Raw genomic sequence first — 10,211 nt, 5'->3', positions numbered from 1 at the left:
GGGTTCAGCTCGGCTCGGCGCGGCGCGGCTGGGGCTCGGCTCGGCTCGGCGCGGCGGGGGGGGCTCGGCCGCCGCCTCCTCCCCGCGGCGGGGGGCGGGTTTGGAGCGGGCCGGCTCCGCCGCGCCGCCGGGCCCCGCCTCCCCCCGGTCCCGAGCCGGGCTGCGCTCCGGTGGCGCGGCCGGTGCCGTCGCCAGCCCGCCGGAGCCCTGCCCCGAGCGGCCGCCCGCGCTGCTGCTGCCCGCAGCCGCCCTCCCTTCCCCCGGCCCGGTTCGGTTCGGTTCGGTTCGGTTCGGTCCGGACGAGCCCCGCCGACCCCCGGGCCGGCGTCCCGCTTCGGTGCCGGGGCCGGGGCCGCTGCTGGTGCCGTCCGCGCCCGCGGCCAGGCGCCTCCGCGGCTCCCTCGGAGGAGACGGCGGCCGCCTCTTGCCGCGGAGCGGCCGGTGCCCGCCCGGCCCCTCCCCGCCCCGCCCGGGCGCAGCCGGATCCCGGGCCGCCCCGGATCCCCCGGTCCTGCCTCCCTGATCCCCCGGTCCTGCCTCCCCGATCTCCCGGTCCTGCCTTCTCGATCCCCTGGGCCGTCCCGGATCCCCTGGTCCAGCCCCCGAATCGCCTGTCCAGATCCCGGATCCCCCGATCCCCACCTCGGGATCCCCCTATCCTGCCCCTGGAACCCGGTGCCTGAGCCCCGGCCAAAGGGGCTGTGCGGAGCAGCGGGCACCAGGCTCACCAGAGCTGCAGGACACGTAGCCAAACCTACCACATCCCTCCCCGCACTGGTACCCAATCCTCCCGCTTCCCTCCCCACAGTGGCACCCAAACCTCCCTCATCCCTCTCTACAGTGGTACCCAAATCTCCCGCATCCCTCCCCACAGTGGTACCCAAGCCTCCCTCATCCCTCCTCGCAGAGGTACTCAAACCTCCCTCATCCCTCTCTACAGAGGTACCCAATCCTCCTGCATCCCTCCCCGCAGTGGCACCCAAGCCTCCCTCATCCCTCCTTGCAGAGGTACCCAAACCTCCCTCATCCCTCTCTGCAGCGGTACCCAAACCTCCCGCATCCCTCCCCACAGCGATACCCAAACCTCCCTCATCCCTCCTTGCAGCGGTACCCAAACCTCCTGCATCCCTCCCCACAGTGGCACCCAAACCTCCCTCATCCCTCCTTGCAGCAGTACCCAAACCTCCCGCATCCCTCCTCACTGCACAGCATCTCCTGTGCCCAATGTTACGTGTGCTCACAGACTTGCCCTGGCATCTGCGGAGTCTCCTCCTGGAAGCTTTAAATCACTCTGATGTTAGTCCAGGGCACCATTTCTGTAGGTCACATCTCAAACAGTTGTCAGTGAGGGCATGTCGTGGCTGTTCAGCGAATTCGCAGGCAGAGCGAATCCGAGCCCAGTGCCAGGGCTTTTTTCATACAGGATCTGCACACCGAGGACGTGCCAAGAGCAGGATCAAGATTCGCACGCGGGACAGGCAGTGCAGGGCTGGACCTCGATGCCGGCTGCGACAGGAGGTGCAGGGCTGCTCTGCTCCTGCAAAGAGCTACTCGGGGACGAGTGTTTTTTTCCCCATTTCCCCCACGAGGGAGCCAAACGGGTAGATCAGATTTGCCCACACGACGCCAGCTGTCCCCTCTCTGCCCATCGCGTAAGGCGCCAGCTCAGCTGGTGCAAAGCGATGAGCAGGGCTGCACGGCGCCACGGGACGAGCCGCCTCCTCCCCTGGTGACAGGCAAAAAAGGGTGCGTTCGGGTAAACTGAAACTTTGGCTTTTATGGAGCGTCTCAGTCACATTGGTCAAAGCTAAAAATTCCAGAAGTGCATCACATTCCCCCCCAAGATTTTTATTAAATGCCAGTTTAAGAGAAAAACAAATGCTTTTCATGTGCAAAGTGTTTTATTTTGAAGCCGTGTCATCCTATCTATTCCCAAAGGGTTATTTTCTTTTGCAACGTCTCAATTCGCAGAAAAGCAGGGAACAGTTTGGAGCAGCCCAAAGCTGAGGGGGCTTTTCAGCATCTGCACCCAAACACCCCTGTCGCTCGCCCTGGTTGTGCGAGGCTCAAAGGCTGGGGGACGGGGAAGGACCAAGGTGACGGACGTCCCAGCTACATCTTGCCCCCCAGACCCGGCTGCGGCGATGCTCTAACATGGCAAAGACGCGCTGTCGGGAGAAGTTATTTCTAATAATAAATAAATCCAGGTCAATTATGTAAAGACCGATGTTAAGGAATGTAAATCCTACAAGAGACAACTTGTAATTCCCTCTGGTTTACAAAAAGAAGTAGGAAGCATCGCTGCTTCTCCTTCTTCTGGGCTTGGTTAGAAATGAGACAATTATTGCTGCTGTTTTTGCCCTGACATCATTACTCTTCAGAGTTAACAGCCAGCTGGTAAGTACAGACAGCACCCACTTCTCTGGGCTTTCATTGCAGCCCCTCTACAAACTCAGGCCGATGCTGCAGCACCAGATTTAGAGCTGGGTGAAGCTTTCCAGTGGGATTTCCAGCGGGAAGCCGGCAATATCCAAAAGGAGACCGCCAAAAAGTTGCTCGGCTCAGTGCTTTTTTCCATCGTACAAAAACGTTTCGCTTCAATATTCCCCTTCTCCACCCCCCGACTTGAAAACTCGGGAAGGGAAATCACCTTGGTGCAGCTGTTTAGGGAAAAGCCCGAGGGACAAAAACGAAGAGCAAAGCTAATTCGTCCACACGCGGCGCGAGGCTCTTGCTGCGAGCCCAAGCGGGTCTTGGGCACCGGTGCGGGACCGGCCATGGGTCCGACTGTCGCGTGCGGCTGGCTGGGGGGCTCAACAGCTGGAGCAGTGCCCAGATGTGTCCGCTTTCATCCAGCTGTGTGGCTCCAGGACCCCTCTGGCAGGACTGGGGCTTGAAGGTGGTTGCGTTCCTCCTTGATGTACCATCTCCCACGCCGATTTGCAAGAATGAGCGCTTCCCAGGAACGGTCCGGGGAGCCCACGGGTGCCACCGGCCGTGGGGACGGGTGAAAGCGTGACCGCTGGCGCGACAAAACCGGCGGGCCGCCCCTCCGGCCCCTGCGGCGCCGCAGCCAGCACAAGGCACCAGCTGCACAAGCACTTTCACACCAGGGAGCCCGCGGGAGCGATGCCAGGAGGTTGTCGCATGTGACCCAGCCCACAGCGCCGCCGGGGCCGAGACACCGAGGAGCAACGCGCGGGAGCAGTCGCCGGAGACCTTGGGAGCTCCCTGCCCGTCTCCGTGTTTTGCAGCCACCAGGATGCCAGGCGGCAGGGCTGAGCCAGCGCTGCGGGCAGGGCGCCGAGCCCTGTGCCCGTCCCGGCAGGGTTACGCAGAGCGTTAAATCCTGCCCTGGGTGGGCAGTGATGGCCGGGAGCAAAAAATCGAAAATGGCCAAAAAAATACCTGCTCCATAATGTCGCCCTCGAAACCTGCTACGAACCAGCGTCCGTAAACGCTGAGGGGGAGAAATGGGAGCGATTAAATCATTTTGAAACATCCACTAGCCCCCAGACCCTGCATTTGGGCGTGAGCAAAACCACAGACGTGAAAAATTCCTGAAAACTAGCGACAGGATGATGATTAATATCTCCCTGTTCCAGGGCAATCGCATTATATACACACAAAGGAGTCATAAAAATTCCAGGATGACGGAACCAAATCCTCACGGAGCGCCACGGATAAAATGCAACCGTCCCCGAAGGAGCAGGAGCGGGAGCAGGCCGGGCCAGGAGTGCGCCTCGGGCCGGCTCCAACGGACCCAGGGGATGCAGGATCACATCCGGCATGGCCCCCCCGTGCCAGAGGCGTCGAGGCCGTGCGAGGGGACGCAGGGCGGCGTCCCGGCTCACGGGGCCCCGTTGCTGCCCCTTGAAGCTCCCGGGATGCCAGAGCCGAGCGCTTGGGAATGTACAAAAATGACGGGATCGAATCAAATCCTTTCAATCCAAGAGGGGGGCTCTCGCTTCCTTTAAGAAAAAGGATATTCCAAAGCCAAACCGCAGGGAAAATATCATTAAAAGAGGCCGCGGCTCGGGCTGGTGGCTGCTCGCTGCCTTTTTGCGGGATGCTTTTCATCAAGAGCAGCTGTGGCGTCTGCAGGACGGATTAAGGAGGGTGCGGAGTGGTGCCGGGGTGCCGGAGCTGCCCGGCCACTGAGGACATCCTTCCCAGATCCTCACGGGCCATGAAGCTTCGGATGCCCAGAAAAAAAAGCCGGGGCTTGTGGCAAAAATGGGGGGAATGTCGGCAGAGAGGGGCGGAAGAGGCGCCTGGGGACGCCTGTGCCCCGGCGGGTCCCCGGGAGCAGCCGTGTCCCTGCATCCCCCGGGTGCTCCCCGCTTTCCGGGCTGGGTGAGAGCCATGGCAAGCCCTACACAAAGCTCCAACAAAATTAGCAAAATAACGACTTTCTCCTCAAATCCCCCGGGGAGGGAAAAAGGCTTGGGGCCAGATCTGCCTGCTGCGAACCAGGCTGAAAGTTTTCCGCGGGTGCCGGGCGAGGGAGAGCCCTGGCGGGGAGGCATGGGGCCGCCCTGTGCTCCCAGCCCTCCTTTTTCTTTAAAAAAAAAAGGAAAAATTCAGCTAAATGCATTTTTCCAAAAGGGGGTGTGACTCCCCCAGCCCTGCTCCTTCCCCACCTTCCCGGCAAGTGAGGGCCTTTTTTTTGGCAGGATGCTTCAGATTATTACCGGCTGATAAACTCCCGTGGGTGTAAACCAAGTGCCCAAAAGCTGCCGTGAGCCAAATTTCTCCCTCCTGGCGCCCGGCTGAGCTGCAGCATGTGGCCCCCAGTGACACCTGGGGGGGAAATAGTGCCATGGAGTGATAATTAGCCCCGGAAAAGCATCCCACGTGCTGCCGACCGCCGGTTTTGCACCTCCTGCGGCGCGACGGCCGCAGCCCAGATGTTGCCTGTCAGCCGTCCTGTCCTCTGATGTCTTGCGCCGAATTTAAGCCCAGAGGCATCTTCCAAAGGGGTCACAGGCAGCCGGAGCTGCGTGGATTGGGAAACAGGCACAGAGAGGCTGGGATGCTGAACCAGAGGCTGTCAGGTACCGCGAGCAAACTCATTTCACCCCCAACCCTGGCAGCGCAGGGACAGTCGTGGGGTGCCGAACTGCGGCGGCAGGGAGCTGGGAAGCACCGGCTTCTTCCGTGGAGGCTCCAAATTGCCCTGGCTGCACTCGGACTCCAGCAGCGAAAGCTCCTATTTGCTCTGTCTTCACGCTAGATGGAAAGGAGGGATTTCAGACCAGGCCTTCCTTGGCCCCCAAGCTGGCACAAGGAGCCGGGCCGCTCTCGTCGCCTCCCTCTCCGCAGCCTGCAAACCCCCCTCCTGCATTAAACACCGCACGTCTCCGTTAATTCAACAGGAACGACATCCGCGGCCCCCTCAGCAATTAGAGAAGTGGCCAAGCAATTAGATGGGATGTTAATTTAATTTCCAGGAGGGGGGAAAAAGGGGGGGAAATCAAAAGGAGGTGAAGGAGGAGGAGGAGGAGCAAACGGGATTACATTTGACAAGAGGGGAATTAAAAGCCGCTTAATCACAGAGCAATTAACGTTTCCCAAACTGGGTAGCTAGAAACCCCCCCAGAAGGCCAGGACCACCAGCAGGTCTTGCAGATGATGAGCCGGGCTCAGCCTCCCGTGGCCTCCTGCTGATAAAAGCGGGCGCTGTTGCGTTTAATTAGAGCTGGCACGGCCGAGGGCTGACGGGCGGATTAATTACTCCGCTTGCTGCCGGCACGCGGAGACGGCGCCTCGGCGCTGCCCAGTGAAACAGGGCTAACGCAGCCCCGGGCAGAGCGAATCTCTTGCAAAAGCCAAGACTTGAGCTATGGAGCTGAAAGGCTGAAACGTTCCACCGCAAAACTGCTCAGGGCGACCGTAGTGGGGAAAACAGGGAGTTTGCACCCAAGCAGACCTTTGGGAAGGAGATTCTTTGCTCACGCTAAAAGTCCGATTCTTATTACCAAAGCAGAGCGGAAACCCGTGCAAACTGCCTGGGCACGGCCAGTGAGGAGCCCGCCAGGCTGCAGACGCCAGGGCAAATCCGAGGACCTACAGCTCACTAGCTTTTAATTACGTTGTGGCACCTTCACAGCAATCCAAGAGGGGGCAAAAATCTATATATTTTCCGCCAGCCAAGCAGCCGCATCTGAAACGTTACTCTCAGGCTGGAAGCAACAACAGCGGGCAGCGAAGGGAGGTTTAGCAGAGGCTGGGAGCACTCCTGGTCCCGCCGGCGTGTCCTGGGCAGAGGATCCCTGCTCTTATGCGACACCATGGGGACAGCTGATTTCCGCGTCCGGCCGCTGGCAGGGAGGGTGGGCAGCACGGTGGGTACGGGCTTGCTTGGCAGGGAGGACAGGAGGAGGGTTGGGGTTTAGCCCACGTGGAGGCTCTTGGCCATGAGCTATGGTCATTGTGCTGCAAAAAAAAAGAGCTGAAACTGGGACGGATGAAGAGGGACTAGGAAGCAAAGGGATGGGAGAGCCCACCTCGCACACAAGGACCCCAAGAGGTGGCTTTTTTAGCTCGTGAGACAGGAGAGAGGAGGTAGGAGGGTGGGCTGCAAGCATCTTTGCAGGTAGGGGAGACTCCAGGGATAGAGGGGAGCTAATTAGACTAAAAACTAACATTTGCACCAGCACAAATGGGCACATACAGGCTGTGTATACATCTCATTTCAGACACAGGGCCTTCGTCGGGGCGGGTGCGAGGCCGGCACTGAGGCTTGGCCGGGCGCCAGGCTGGGCCATTCCTGCGCTGGGCTGCGTGCTGGGGTCGCATCCCTCGGCGCTGCGGGAAGGAGGAACCTGTGGTTTAATCAACTAAATGTGGTTAAAACAACTAAAAAGAAAGCCCAGTGGTTAATTATTAGCTCTTCTCCTTCCTCTTCCTCTTCTCCTTCCTCTCTTCTTCTTCTCCTTCCTCTTCTTCTCCTTCTTCTCCTTCCTCCTCTTCTCCTTCTTCTCTTTCCTCTTCTTCTTCTTCTTCTTCCTCTTCTTCTTCTTCTTCTTCTTCTTCCTCTTCTTCTTCTTCCAAAGTTGCCTTTTTGACCACTTGCAGCATCTCAAGGCCATCAGCTAACAACAGGTTAAAACAAGCCCAGAGGCACAAGCTCATCCTGGGTTTTCTCCCATCCCTGCGGTGGGCTGACTTGGCTTTCAGAGGCTGAGAAATTAAAGAAAAGCCCATAGACATTGGGCTGATCTTCCCATACGAGCTTTTAAATGAGGCCAGGGGTTTCAAGCAGCGAGCTGAGTGCGCGGGCTGCCGAAGGTACCTGCGAGGGAAACCAGTTCCCACACAAAGTGCAGGGAAAAGTTTGCATTTTCTTCCTGTGCTTTTGCAAAAAAAAAAAAAAAAAAAAAAAAGTGCATTTCCATTTGGGGAAGCAGCTTCTTTGCACTGCTCGAGAAAAAAAGCTATAAATCACCCGGAGGCAGGCGGCGCGCGGTCCAGGCAGCCCCAGCGGGCAGACGAGGTGCCTGCGGACAAGGCGTGGAAAGCAACTGCCTCGCTGGAGGAGCGACGCCAACGTTTAGGTTTCACCGATGACATTTCGGGCTCAAGGAAAGGGGCGTTTGGGAAACACGGTGCCCAGCTCGGCGCTCCGGCGAGCCCCAGCTACCAAACGTGGTCAACGGCGGTGGCGGCGGCGGCAACGCAGCTGGTTTAGGGAAGGGAGAGAGGAAGGCAAGGCTAGAAAGCGAGGACGCCTGCCTCCAAAGCCCGGATCCACCGCCGCCGTTCTTTCCTCCCTCCCTCGCTCCTTTGGGCTCGGAGCCAGGCTCAAAGCTCGTCTCCGGAGGATACAGTTTTTGACAGTTTACAGAATCTGGCTTCCTGCTTTTAAACATCTTGGGTTTCTTTTGTTTCCCGGCACCTGAAAAGCAGGTGTGAGAAAAGCCTGTGTCCCCAAGTGACGCCGCGTGTGACCTTGCCATGTCCTTGAGGCAGGAGACGGGCTGTCGCCAGGGTCTGGGAAGGAGCCAGGAGCAAAGAGTCCCGAAGGCACGTCCGGGTGCCGAGCAAGTCGCGTGGGAGCCACCAGCACCACGAGTCCGGGGCCCAGCCCCTGCCACAAGGAGAGCAGCAAGAGCTGCTCTTTGGGGACACGAAGACGTGACCCCCCAAGTGGCCTTGGCTCCGTCTCCCAGAAGATGACGTCCCCTCCGCTGGTCTCCTCAGCTCTGCCTTCCCCAGCTCCTGAGACGCAAACCCTTCCCTGCATGGTCCATACACACATCTCACCTCTCCATCCCCATGTTTTTCCCGTTTTTTTTCTGCCTTCCCTCCTTTTGGGCGACCTCCTGGCTCCGCAGGAGACCTCAGGGAACCCAGATGGTGCAGGAGGGCCAGCGCGACAGACCCCAGCATATTGCTGCCGCCTTGCCGCTCGCCAGGCAAGCCCGGGCCGGGCGCGACACAAAGCGTGCTCTGTCTAGCACATCCTCTTGGCGCCGGGCACGCGCTGGCACAGCACCCGCCACCGGGGGCTCTCGGCCGGGGGATTTCGCCAGAGCCAAGCTTCCCTTCACGGCTGCCGGCTTGGAGAAGCGTTTGGAGATGCCACCGTCCCTGGAGCACCTTATTCATTCCTTTCTCCTGACCTGCGGCGAATGGTTTTCCTGCAGGCAATTTCACATCAAATGGAGTTTGCTGGAGCAGACAAAAACACATGTTTGGGGTTTTTTGTGTTTTTTTTTTAACATAGAAACTGTGCAAGGCTCTGGAAAGCTGTGTGCGTTCTCCCAGTAGACCCAACTCTGAGCTTGGAAAGCCACCGCAGGCCAGCGAACAGTCCCATGGCTGGTGACAGCTGCCCTGGGGACGTTCCTCCCCGCGGTGGGGCGGTGGGGATTTCTAGGAGCAACTTGAGCAAGGAGGAGAAGGCACCTGAGGCCACGCTGGAGCAGCAATCGGGGCAGATGCTTTTTTATTTATTATTTTTTTCTTTGTAGACACCCAAGTAAGACGTCGCACTTCAACCGCGAGCTCCACGGCAGCTCCCACGCCGGAAAGGACGAAGCGAGGAACAACCCCAAGGGTGACGCTCTCGCGCTCGGGGAGCGATGGCGTTCAGGAGTTCGGCTCGAGGGCCGTGGCGGCCGCATCCTGACTTTTTGCTCCGGCGAGGGAGCAGACGGGTGGGTGCCAACCGCGAGAGCTCGTGCCGGTGCCTGCTTCCTGCCTTGGCACGCAACGGGGCCCGGCGCCTCTGGCCAACTCTCGCTCACATAAACAACCCAAGTAATGAAGATGAACGAGCGGGGCGGCGCGGCCGAGGAGGGCGGCAGGGCGGCTGGCCCTGCAGCATCCCCCCTCGGCGCTTCGCCAAGCGCCTTGCATCGGCTCCCCCAAATCACTGAGCACAGGCAGCGCGTTTAATGCAGCTAACAAGACCGGCAAAAAACCCAGAGAAACACATCACTGCATAAAATGACTCCACCGCAGCTGAGAAGAAAAAGAAAAAAGCGTCACCCAGGTTGCTGGCATTTCTCAGGCGGTTCACGGGGCCAAATCCAGGCGCGCGGGCTCGTGGCTGCGGTGGGATTTCCTGCAGCTCAGGCAGGAGATGATTGGAAACCTGTTTTCATCAGGCAGCAGGCTCCTGTTACCCACTGGGCGCTCGCAGCGCGGGGCTGAGGCCCGGGTGGCTCGGTCCATGTCCGAGTGCTGCTGTCACCTCCGCAGCACTCAGCCAGGATGGCCGCAACCGTGGGCAGGGGATCGTGGAGTGAGCTGACCCCCCTGGCGATGCCCAAGCTTCCCACAGGTGGGTTTGCTGCCCTGGTTCCGGGGTTTGTGCCCGAGCTGTGCTTTCCAAAGGGATTCAAGAGGTTAATATAAAAATAAAAACCGCCTCAAGTCTCACTAGTGCCGCAGCAGAGCGGAGCACCCCTGCCAAGAAGCTTATCTGAGGCTCTTTTGTGAACAAAGTGAACCCTGGAAGGTGGCGAGGCTCAGTGACAGGCAGCGGGGACACAAGCCAAGACCGCTGCTTCTGGCCGCAGGAGAAGTTTCCATCTTAGAGAGGAGCCACCCCGTTTTGATAACCCCTGCCGCTCCCTCCGGCTCTCCTCGCCCCTGCCACGGTGAGAGGCAAGCCGTGCAGGGCTGCACGGGAGCCGGGGGTCCTTTGCCCCGGGAGCTGGCAGCGCAACCCAGCTGCTTCCCCGCAGCATCTCCTGGCT

The sequence above is a fragment of the Apteryx mantelli genome, chromosome 30 (assembly GCF_036417845.1).
Source record: "Apteryx mantelli isolate bAptMan1 chromosome 30, bAptMan1.hap1, whole genome shotgun sequence".
Classification (NCBI taxonomy): domain Eukaryota; kingdom Metazoa; phylum Chordata; class Aves; order Apterygiformes; family Apterygidae; genus Apteryx; species Apteryx mantelli.
This window is presented reverse-complemented; position numbering follows the sequence as displayed.